The following is a 12541-nucleotide window of genomic DNA, read 5'->3' on the forward strand; positions in this document are numbered from 1 at the left end:
CTAGACAGAAAAATCATGCAAAACATTAACAATTATCAGCCTACACACGTTTCTGTTTACTTCTAGAGCTTTGCTGGTAGCTCCCTAGTTGTGGGGATTGGTTACAGTAAGCTTTCTGTAGTCCACTGTCTCCTTCATTTCAGATGTCTTGTCATCTGGGGAGCTGTAAGGAAATCAAAGACGACGCTTATGCCCTTGCTGAATTTAAGGCTGTATTTCTCAATTACAAAGTAATCAAGAGAGAGTTAGAAACGCATACTTCGGTTTAATAAGGTCTTCATGGTAATTGTGTAAGCATAGTCTTTTATGCAAGTAATGAGGTAATTAAAATGTTAAAATGTGATGCTCTCATTCTGTAATAGCATTTTGTCTGCCTGGAATTAATATATGAATAACAACCCCCAAAAGATATTTACTTTAAATGTTTTCTTGGCTAATTGCCTTAGCCCGGACTATTAAATTCTTTGTTCTTAAACTTGTCTTTCAAGTCTGATCTGCTTACCTGTTCCTATAGTAACAACATTTTTTGGACCTTCAAGGGTAGATCCCTTCTGCTGTCAAAGCTGAGAAATTTTTAAAGAAACGAAAAGCCCCTCAATTCAGGTGGCTTTCTTAACCATCTCCTTACTTCTTTTTAGATTTGAGATCCAAATGACAATTCTGTTCAGGTCCTACAGAAATGTCACCAGAATTGACATTCTGGACACGTGCTGGGTATCACCAACTTCTCCAAGGTGTTTTCCTTAGGGAGTGACCATTCATTACTCTCTGTGTTATGGGGAAAATGTTATCATCCTCCTGAACATACTGCTTCATGAGAAGACAGTGACTTCTTCCCCTGTCATGCTTTTCCCCCCTCGAGACTTCAGATTGAGACACGCCCACTCTTTTCCTGTACACACCTTTCTGTTCTTTAGCAACCTGACTCTTAAGAGTCATCTACTTTCTAGCAGACATTCCTAGTTCTAGGAAGCAAAGCTCCCGCTCCGCCCCCAGCCTGCACATTCAAACAAAGCAATTTTATTAGTAGTTCGTCTTCATCACAGCACCACAAAATACATCAGGATGACAACCTACTTTTGTAGGCAGCTGGAAGTCCAGTTAGGAGAGGGCCTTTGATGTGGAAAAGGACACTGTATTTCCCGGTGAGGGGTCATTTGGTGGGTCGTCTCAGGGGAGGTGCTGCCATTAGTATTCACTCTGAAGTCCTCCATCCTGTTCTGCTTGGACAAACTGGGCCACCTGCCTGTTTCTGTGTCTGAAACCATGTCCTTTTTCTCTTCACCCCTCCATCCTTCCCCCTGAGCAGTAAACTTCAAAAATTATCAAGATATCTTAAATGTACCCCACGTATTTATAGTGATTTTTAATTTAGAAGATATTTTCTTGGCCACTAGCTAATTTAGTTTTCACAACAAACCTATGAGGGAGGTGTTATGATTCCCGTTTTGAAGATGACAAACCTGATATGCAGAGAATTTGCCATCTAAGATCGCACCAGAGTCCCTGGGTAGCTGCTAACTGAAATGTTGGTGGTTTGAGTCCCCCCAGAGGTGCCTTGGCAGAAAGACCTGCTGATCTACATCTGAAAAATTAAAAAAAAAAAAATTAGCCAGTGAAAACTCTATGGAGCCCAGTTCTACTCTGACACACATGGGGTTACCATGTGCCAGAGTTGGCTTGACAGCCACTGGAGAAGTTCGAATCAATCCAGTGCTGACTTCTGTACTCAATAGCCTACATAGGTGACCCATAGGTCAGTTTAAACTAGTAACTTTTTTGGCCTATTGACTTGAACACAGCCTGTCGATACCTTTTTCAGTTCTTCCCGAGGACATTGTACTCTTAAGAGGAGAATATATTTTCTCCCTTAATAAAACAAAGCTGAAGGGAACTTCGTATCTTCATAGAGCCCCCAGGATCTGGTCTGTCATGTGTGATTTTTATTTCCTGAGTAAGTCTATCTTGTGAGTAACTGTGACTGGAAATATGTCACATCCAACAGTTTGCAGTTTCTCGCTTTATAATATGCACTGCGTTTTTTTTTTTAATTTCAATTTTTTCTTTAAAAGGAGTGAGTTGTGTCCAGGGGGGTTAAATGCTTTATAGACAAGGGGGGAAAAAAAAAAACCCTGCTAGAACCAAATTATTCATCATCATCTTCTTCTTCATCCTCCTCCTCTTCTTCATCTTCCTCCTCCTCTTCATCTTCCTTCTTTTTCTTGCTTTTCTCAGCCTTGACAACTCCCTTTTTGGCTGCAGCAGGCTTTCTTTTAGCCCACCAAAACCAAACCTGTTGCCATCGAGTGGATTCCGACTCAGAGTGACCCTGTAGGACAGAGTAGAACTGCTCCATCGGGTTTCCAAGGAGCAGCTGGTAGATTCAAATTGCAATCTTTTGGTTAGCAGCCTGCGCTCTTAACCACTGCACCACCAGGGCCAGGATGAAGCAATATCCTTGTTGTGCTTCTCCTTCAGCTTAGCAGCCTTCTTCTCGTGAGGCTGCTTGTCGTCTACTGGCAGCAAAATTTTTCCATATCTCTCCCAGATTCTTTGCAATGTCATCAGGGGATAGGCCAGGATGCTCGCCTCTGAGTTTTGGGGGATGCTCAGACCAAACAAAAAAAAGGACGAAGGAGCCTCTTGGATGCATTGGGATCCTTGAACTTCTTTTTTATTTCCCTTTTAGATGGCATATAGGTTTTCATTTCTCTTTCATAATGAGCCTTGTCCACCTTTGCCATGTCTTCAAATTTTTCTTTCTTTTTAGAAGACATGGTCTTCCACTTCTCTGAGCACTTCTTAGAAAATTCTGAGTTTAATGAAGCATCTGAGAGCTTCTTTTTGTGCTCCTCTCGGCAATTTTGCACACACACAAAAATGCATATGATGACATTTTGCCTCTCGGCTTCTTAGGATCCATTTTGCCCAAGTTTGGTTATTATGGTCCAAGAGGCACAGAGTCACCCAGTGCTGTCTGGCTCTGCCTACCCCAGCGCTGTCTCTGTGGAGCTCAGTTACTCTGGAGCTCAATGACTCTACAGACACTGAGTTTTGACCTTTGCAAAAGTAATCCCTCTGATGATAGAAAGGACTTCAAATTTCAGAAGAAAACAAATAAAAAGAACAGAAGTATTTCCAGTCCTAAAGATGCTTGGGACGATCTTCGGTTCTGGAATAAAAGAACCTGCAACTACGGAGCAACGCTAGGTGTCCTAACGTAATATGGCTAGGGTGCAATATCCCTACTGCACTACTTATCCCTAGGTGCAAAATAAGACAGGAGCCATGTGAAGAAAGAATTTACTTGAAGGACAAGGAAGAAAACGGGGAAAAAAAATGACCTTTGTAGAAGGTTCACGCAGATGACTACCTTGGAAAGGCTTCCAAGAGGAAGCTCGCAGGTACAGGCTGGACAGTACTATGGTGAACCAGAGGCCTGGCTGTGACTAACCACAGGCTAGCCACTTGCCTCCTCTAGCCTCAGTTTTCATATCTGTAAAATAGGAGTTGTCTCTCTTACCCTATTCGTCCCACAGGTATCTTGTATCAACTGAGGTCATCTATGTGGAAGTGTTTTGAGAAGTAGAAAGTTCTGGGGAAGAGTCAGTTGGTGTTATCCAAAGAAAGATAGGAGGAGCCAAGGCTTAGACAATTGCCCCACAAGCTGAGGTCATCCTTTCTCAGTAAATGATGACAAGCGAGGAATATAAACATTTATTCACAAGCTACAGAGACCATTTATAAATGGAGAACTTCTACCTTGCCCTGGATTGTTTACTTTGAGAAAATACCTACTTATCTTGGGACTCAGATTCCTCATTTGTAAAGGGAGAATACAGAACTGGGAGCTTGGTGGTTGAGAGCTTGGCTGTTAACCAAAAGGTCAACAGTTCAAATCCACCAGCTGCTCCTTGAAAACCCCGTGGGGCAGTTCTACTCTGTCCTATGGGGTCAGTTATGAGTCATTATCAACTGGACAGCAATGGGTTTGGTTTGATATTAGTGGTCTTGGTAACTAAAAACTAGCTAACCGATTAGCTAGGGAGTGTGAAAAAGCAAGGGAAACTCTTCTTGAAAGTCCGGGTCATTTCTTAGAACTTAGCCAAAAGTTAGTGATTCAGCGGCACTAATATGGCGGCAGGGTGGTGTGTGGTCTTTGCCACATTGCTAGTCCCATCGTGTCTTCTGCGTGATCTACGGACATTTGTCCTCAGCAATTATTTGGCCCACTTTGATAGCTGACGTCTGTCTTTTCTTCTCTAACACCCGGGAGGAATAAAAAAAATAGCCACTTATTTATTATGCTCTGTGAGCACCTCCGAGTTGGTTGCCAATGCTAACTAGCCAGCCCACAGATCTCATAGTGGAGGAATTGTGTTCAGGCTGAGACATTTTGTCAGCTGAAATGTTCAGGAAGCTGAGTCACTGGCCAAGCCTCATGGCTTTATTCTCAATTCACTGCTGCAGAACTCCCACGAAGCCAGCTCATCTTTGATATAAACTCTGGAGGAGTGAGATTTAATTGCTCCTTGACGACAGGGAGCCTACTTGATTCACCTTTCCATGGCCTCCCTTTTTCCTTTTCCGTGCCTTCGGAATTTAGCACAGTGCCTGGCACAAACGCACAGGATGTGTTTGAGCAGCGCGTTCGCAAGATCCGTGAACCTGTGATTTTGCGTTCTGAGAAGAGCCGGGAGGCAGCAGGGCACCAAAGGAGAACTCATTAGAGTAATATAAAGAGAAGTCTAGAAAATTGCATGTTGTTTGTTTGGAATGGCCAATAAGCCTTTGCATTTATCAGTTGGCTCTCCCCTCCCTCAAACATGAACTGGGATTGTTTTTCAAAGTTAATTAGTCATACTGCACTATTTTTCTGTGAGATGTTTTTATTCTATCTTTTCATCCCTTCACGTAGGAACTCAACAAATATTTACCAAACCTCTGCTCTGTGCCAGGAGCTGTGCTAACAAAAGAGGTTTTAAGGAAATAAAAAAAAAAAAACAGCTTCTGTTTTCAAGGAGCTCACAGTTGAGTGGGCAGGGCCAACTACATTATTTGAGTGGCTCAGTACAAAAAAAAAAAAAGAGGTACCTCTTTTCAACAATTATTAAGCATTTCAGGATAGTGATAGAGTATTAAGGCAAACACAGGGCCCTTCTGAGCAAGGGGCCCTGCGTGATCACCTAGGTCACAGGCCTATAAAGCTGACTTTGCAAGTGGGGGAATCCCAGGATGATGTACTAGGTGTCAGCCTGGGATTATGCATACTTCCCAAGCATTGGTCTGGAACTAACTGTACCAGAATCAAGTGGGGAGTATATAAAAAATTGAGTCCTAGGCCCCATTCAGCTGCTAAACAAAAGATTGGTGGTTCGAACCCACCAGTCGCTTCTTGGAAACCCTGTGGGGCAGCTCTCCTCTGTCCTATAGGGTCACTATGAGTCGGAACCGACTTGACAGCAACAGGTTTGGTTTTTCTTTGGTTTTAGGCGCCATTCCAGACCCATTGAACTAGAGTCTTTGATGGTGAAGCTGGAATTGATCAGAGGGTTGTGATACCAGCCTGGGACGTAATGAGGGAAGCCACTGGAAACTTTATTTTTTCAAATAATTTATCTTTATTGTTGTCATCGAGAATATACACAGCAGAACATAAACCATTCAAGTTTCTACCCGTATAATTCAGTGACATTGATCACATTCTTTGGGTTTTGCAACTATTCTCACCCTCTTTTACTGAGTCGTTGCCACTGGAAGCTTTTAAACAGGGAATTATGTGATCAGATTTGCCTTCTCAAAGGATATTACATCATGGCATGAGGAAGGTTGGTTGAAGGAAGAGAGACGAGTAAGGAGGTATTTGAAATGATCAAGTTGAGAGCATCAGGACTAACTTTACAGCCTTATCAGAGAGGATGCTAAGTAGAGAATGGATTTGAGAGATATTTAGAAGTTAGATGAAATGTTAGAATGAGGAGTTATTGAGAATGTCTCTAAGGTTTGCAGCTCATCCAGTGGGGGGAGATGATGGTGCCATTTGACTACTACAGGAAGAAGTAAGAACAGGCTGGGAGTGGGGACAGAAATAGCGATAGCAAATACTTCTATGGTGATTGATATGGGCTGGGTCCTGGACTAACAACTTCAAGTATATTAACTTATTAATCCTCTCAGCAACCCTGTGGTGAATCATTATCTTGATTTTACAAATGAGGAAACTGAGGCCTAGGTAGGTTAAGTGACATGTCCGGATTCATTTGGCTAAGTGGCAGGCTACCAGGCTACGTGTGGCTTATGTCTCTGTGTTAACTATAGTGGTACATGGTCTCCTGGCTTTGTTAATTTCTGGATGTGTTACTTTAGTTGTTAATTATGGAAAAAAAAGATAAGGGAGATGAAAAACGAAAATGAATGGAACACATTAGGAGGCTAGAGACCAGCATTGTGGTGTTGGCTCTGCCATTTAATTATTTTTTACAACTTTAAGTAAGTTGCGGTCACCTCACTTTGACTTTGCTTCCCTTACAAGGTGTAGATATTACTGTCTTACTGGTTTGAATCAGGGGCCAATGCAGAGATTTTTTCAGGTTCCTTCCAACGTATACATGGTTGGATAAAATCACTATGAAATGTCTTAAGAAATTTAACTGATACTTGAGTTTTTCAAAGAGCTGTGAGTTTTTTTAGTCAAGGAAAGGAAAATCTGTCTGTAGACTTCATGTTTAGTGGGAACAGGGAGCTTATAGCAGTCACTGGGTGAAATATTTATAAATAAAGGAAGAGAGGAAATCTATCAGTAAATGATTAACCAGTGCTGGACTCTGCAGGGTCCCCTGGACCATAGAAGATACAAAACACAGGGACTTGGCCTTCAAAGGAGTGGGTGATACGGCGAAGCGTCCGGAGGAAATAGAGAACCACTTCTGGCTGTCACCTTTGAGGCTTTGTGGCTTTTTCAGGACTTCATGGAGACTAGTCAGAGTGGGACCACCCACTTAAATGGCCCACAGTTATTTCCGGATGTCCACCATGCAAACCTTGGTGAACTGCCCAAAACCACAGCCTGGCTAGAGTTGAAAGGCAGCTTAGAACACTGCCTGCCCAACTCCACTTTTAGCCTGAGGCTACTCTTATGGACAATGAGCATAGCTCTGCCCTAGATGACCTTTCAGAAAAAGAACAGAGAGGAGGCCCAATGTCCTGCATTCATTCCAGAGAAATACGATGTGCCCTAAGCTAGGACATTCTCTGATTTTGGTGACACCACATGCAGGGGCCTTGCTGACTGTAATCACTTTAGCGTTACCAGAGTGTATTAGCTTCTTGAAGTCCTGGTGGCACAGTGGTTAAGAGCTCTTCAGCAGTTCGAATCCACCAGCTGCTCCTTGGAAATCCTATGGGGCAGTTATACTCTATCCTATAGGGTCACTATGAGTTGGAATCAACTTGATGGCAATGGGTTCAGTTTGGTGGCGTTTTATTAACTTCTTGGGGGAACCATGACTAAAGAATTTGGTAACTCAGGTGCTCAGTTCTTGGAATCAGTATATAGAAAATGATATTGTGAGGAAAGATCAATGTTTTGAGGCCAGTTCTAAAATAAAAGCATCTAAGAATTAAGGTTGGGTATTGAGAGAGATCCAAAAAACCTAAATGTAAGCGTTTACTTCTGCTTGCTTTTTAACGGAAATTATGGTTGCTTTTTTGGAAGGTGGTAGACATTTACTTCCAGCTTTCCTTTCCTTTAATTTGGAAGCATCAAGCATAATAAAATCTTTTAGCCTGGAGGCCAAGTCACCTTGTGTTGGTTTTTCTTTTAGCCAATTCCAAGAGCTACCTTTGAAATGAAATACAACGGGAAGCCCCTGGGTAGTCCAAACAGTTAACATGCTTAGCAGCTAATGGAGAGGTTAGAGTTTACCTAGAGGCGCCCAGGAGGAAAGTCCTGGTAATCTCCTGCTGAAAAATCAGCCACTGAAAACCCTATGGAGCACAGTACTACTCTGAGTCACCACGAGTCAGAACGGACTTGACGGCGTGCTTCTCTTCCCATATCACATTATGTACTTTCTCAACCAGACCAGGGTTTCACGCTGATATCTGGTCATCAGAATACTGCCCACCTATCAAAACCCACCCCAAATTGACTACCCTTATGAGGTCATCTGGGAACCCCTGATCATGCTTAGTCACTTCCTTATCAGGGCTCGGTTTGAATTCCTATCACAGCAGCTGCATTGAGTTTTGTATTAGAGTCACGCTTTTATCCTTTTCTCCCAACAGACCGGGAATTATTGTTGCAAGGCCTATGTCTTATTTCCTGGCCACGTCTTACATGTCACACTGAATTTACATCCTAAGTTTCTGATGAGGTGAACTGGAGATTATTGTACAAATGTTACGTGGTTTCCTGTCCTTTACTGAGTCAGCTGCACTATTAGCCTCAGTTTCCCAAATGGAGGCACTGAGAGATCACATAAATTGTCCAATAGCTAGCAGCTAAGAAGTCACAAAAGTAGAATTTAAACCCAGGCAGACTGACTCCAAAGCTCCTGCTCCTAACTGCCTTAGGCTTTTGACCTAGCCACTAAACTTCTACTAAATAAGCCCAAGACTGTGCACGTTAGTTTAATAGCCACTTTATACTTGATGTTCATTTTGAGCTGTGAAAAATGAAACCTGCAGGTCTTTTTTTTTTTTTTTATAAAAGCCATAGCTCTCTGACCTTTTGGGTGTGGAAATAAAAAGGGCTCCGGGTGCTGGAATCAGATCACCTGCATCTCCCTTCATTTTGCAGCCATTCTTGCTTTTCTGCATCTCATAAATGGTCTCGCTTCATGCCCTTGCCTATCCCGCAGTGACAAACTCCTGGGCTTGTTTCTCAGATCTAGGTTTCCAGTGTGAGGCACGGGTGGATCACTGGTAGAATTCTCACCTTCCAGGCTGGACACCTGCGGCTCATTCCCAGCCAATGTACCTCATGTGCAGCCACCACCCGTCTGTCATTGGAGGTCTGCATGTTGCTTTGATGCCGGACAGATTTTGCCAGAGCTTCAGACTAGGAGGAAAGGCCTGGGGATCTACATTCAGACTGGGGAGTATTTCATTTCCTTGTGTGTGGGGTTGCCACGAGCTGGGGACAGCAGCTAACAACAGGCTTTTGTGGGGGTAGAGAGGGTTATCTGCTGCCCCAGTCCAAACTTAGTCTTAAAACAAGAAAAAACCCTTTGCAGTTGAGTCCGTTCTGATTCATAGTGATCCTATAGGACAGAGTAGAACTGCCCCATAGGGTTTCCAAGGAGGGACTGGTGGATTTGAACTGCTGACCTTTTGGTTAGCCCCTGAGTTCTTAACCACTGGACCACCAGGGCTCCAAAACTTAGCCTTAGATTTTGTGTCTGGACTTCAGGCAATGGGGCTTTGTCAATATTGCTATGTATCTTCCCCATGTTAGCCAACTCTGACTTATACCTCTAGTTGACCTTAGGTAGAAGTTCCTTGCCCCTCCCCTAGCAGTTTCCTGGGCTTGATTTCTGCTGCATATCCTGGGGCAGAGGTGTAACTAAGCTATGGCAGGTATGGCAGCCACTACACTAGCCCTGGGCATGTGGCACCACTGAGCAGTTTCAGTTAACCCGGTATAACCAGCTGTGTATTTGTGAAAAACGGCGCCTATGGCAAGCACTGAAATTGGGCCCCTGTTCAATCATCTGACATCCCTCTTTTAGATAACTTTACCAAAATATCAGCTCAAAAATACAAGTCAAGCTTGTTAATCTTTTAATTAACACATTATCATGTTTGAAGATGATGTTGGGCCACATAGGGTTAATAGAAACTGCTGAGTGGAGCCAGGCCGCACCCTGGGTGCAATACCCTTAAATGCCTAGGGGCAGGATGGGTTTCTGCCTCTCCCCAAGTGGTAGAGAGTTTTTGTTATAGCATCAGTAAATTTTTACTTGTTTTCCATGAGAGGGTTTCCTACCCGGAAGTAATTGACCTTTGTCAAGTATTTCCCCTAGGCTGACAGCTTAAATAGTAAGAAAGAAGAGTCTAGGGAAGTGGGAGGGAAATTGAGTCTGTTCCCTGCAGCCTCTAGCTCCCTCCGTCACACCTGTGCCACCAAGGAAATCTCTCTCAGTTGCCCTCCTCTGCCCCCAGTCTTTCTCATGAGCATCAGTTGATGATGGTGAAGAACTTGTAGTGAAAGTGAACTTCCCATTGTGCCTGGGACCCTCTGGTATTAAAAGCTGATATTCCAGCCCATACTTGGCTTTTATGAATTTGTTAAAAATTTAGCTGATTTCGGTGGGAATGTAAAATGGTGCAACCGCTTTGGAAATCAATTTGGCGCTTCCTTAAAAAGCTAGAAGTAGAACTATGATATGATCCAGCAATTCCACTCCTTGGAATATATCCTAGAGAAATAAGAGCCTTCACACGAACAGATATATGCACACCCGTGTTCACTGCAGCACTGTTTACAATAGCAAAAAGATGGAAGCAACCAAGGTGCCCATCAACAGATTAATGGATAAATAAATTATGGTATGTTCACACAACGGAATACTACACAACGATTAAGAACAATTATGAACCCGTGAAACACCTCATAACATGGGGTAATCTGGAAGGCATTATGCTGAGTGAAATTAGTCAGTTGCAAAAGGACAAATATTGTATGAGACCACTGCTATAAGAATTCAAGAAAAAGTTTAAACACAGAGGAAAATATTCTTTGATGGTTACAAGGGTGGGGAGAGAGGGAGAGAGGTATTCACTAATTAGATAGTAGACAAGAACTATTTTAGGCGAAGGGAAAGACAACACACAATACAGAAGAGGTCAGCACAACTGGAGTAAGCCAAAAGCAAAGAAGTTTCCTGAATATAACCGAATGCTTCGAAGGCCAGAGTAGCAGGGACAGGGGTTTGGGGACCATGGTTTCAGGGGACATCTAGGTCAACTGGCATAATAAAATGTATTAAGAAAACGTTCTGCATCCCGCTTTGGTGAGTGGTGTCTGGGGTCTTAAATGCTAGCAAGCAGCCATCCAAGATGCATCAATTGGTCTCAACCTACCTAGAGCAAAGGAAAATGAACACCAAAGACATAAGGCAAAGATGAGCCCAAGAGACAGAAAGAGCCACATAAACCTGACACTCCATCAACCTGAGACCAGAAGAACTACATGGTGCCCGGCTACCACTGATGACTGCCCTGATAGGGAACACGACAGAGAATCCCTGATAGAGCAGGAGAACAGTGGGATGCAGACCTCAAATTCTCGTAAAAAGACCAGTTTTAATGGTCTGTCTGAGACTAGAGGGGTCCCGGGGGTCATGGTCACCAGACCCCCTGTTAGCCCAAGACTGGAACCATTGATACTGGTGAGGAGTTAGCTCCTTGGCTCAAGTAGACACATGAGACTATGTGGGCAACTCCTTTCTGGAGGCAAGATGAGGAGGCAGACGGGGATAGGAGCTGGTTGAATGGACACAGGGAAAACAGGGTGGAGAGGAGGAATGTGCTGTCTCATTAGGGGGAGTGCAGGTAGGAGTACATAGCAAGGTGTATGTAAGCTTTTGAATGAGAGACTAACTTGATCTCTAAACTTTCACTTAAAGGACTATAAAAAAAAATTCAACTTAAAAAAAAAATTAGCTGATTTCTTCTTACCTACTTGTGTGGCAACCGTAATTTTCTCCCATGATCTTTAAAAAATGAAATCATTGATTTGTCCTATTCCTTCTTGGAGGGATTTATCCTTCTTGGAATTTGGTTTACTTGATTGAGTTGAAACCTTAGCTGTCTGATGGGTTCAAGAAAATTTATAACTTTGTAGGGCTTTTTCTGGTGGTGAGAGTGGGAGTGATACTCCTCGTAGCATTCTATATTCTAAGCAGAGGCAGAAATCTTCAGGAAAGATCCTTGAAAATCAGATAAAAGGTGTGTTTAGCATTGTCCTAATTGATTGGGTAACATCGGCCATCAAAAGGACACATAAGGTTCCTTTGACAAGGCTGGTTTTTTGATGTTTATATTTATGATTTCTGCTTTCTTTTTCATATGCCCACTGTAGGTTTTCCTCAGGGTTTTTGTGATAAATTTGCAAGGAATAACTTGTTTAAATGGCATGACACCACATTTTATTTGTTGCCTGAACTAAGAACACTTCAGCTGCCAAACAAATAAAAGCGTAGGCATATGCTTTTGATTCTGAGTGTGAATTTTGTCCAGGCAGTCCACACACAGCTTATAGCAGATGAAATAATTGACGTAACTGGCATTTAATTGTCAGATTCTTATCCAAGATGATTCTTACATTTTCAGTTCTCTAATCCTCCTTCCTGGTTCAGTATCTGGCCTTTAGTAAGTCTTTGCTTCAGTTAGGGCTTCTTTGGGATGCAAGGAATTGAAATCCCAACTCCAACTTCCATAAGCAAACCAAAGGTAATTTGTTGACTCATTCATTGAAAAGTTCAGGTATAGGTCTAGCTTTAGGCACAGACTGATCCAGAGACACAAATGATGCCAT

The 12541-nt window shown here is 42.8% G+C and overlaps 1 pseudogene; it reads right to left on the bottom strand.

The window, feature by feature from the left end:
• Window positions 1-200: 200 nt before the first annotated feature.
• LOC100668362 (high mobility group protein B1-like) lies at window positions 201-2935 on the bottom strand (annotated as a pseudogene).
• Window positions 2936-12541: the final 9606 nt, after the last annotated feature.

This window comes from Loxodonta africana, chromosome 1 (genome assembly GCF_030014295.1).
Source record: "Loxodonta africana isolate mLoxAfr1 chromosome 1, mLoxAfr1.hap2, whole genome shotgun sequence".
In the NCBI taxonomy this organism is placed as follows: Eukaryota; Metazoa; Chordata; class Mammalia; order Proboscidea; family Elephantidae; genus Loxodonta; species Loxodonta africana.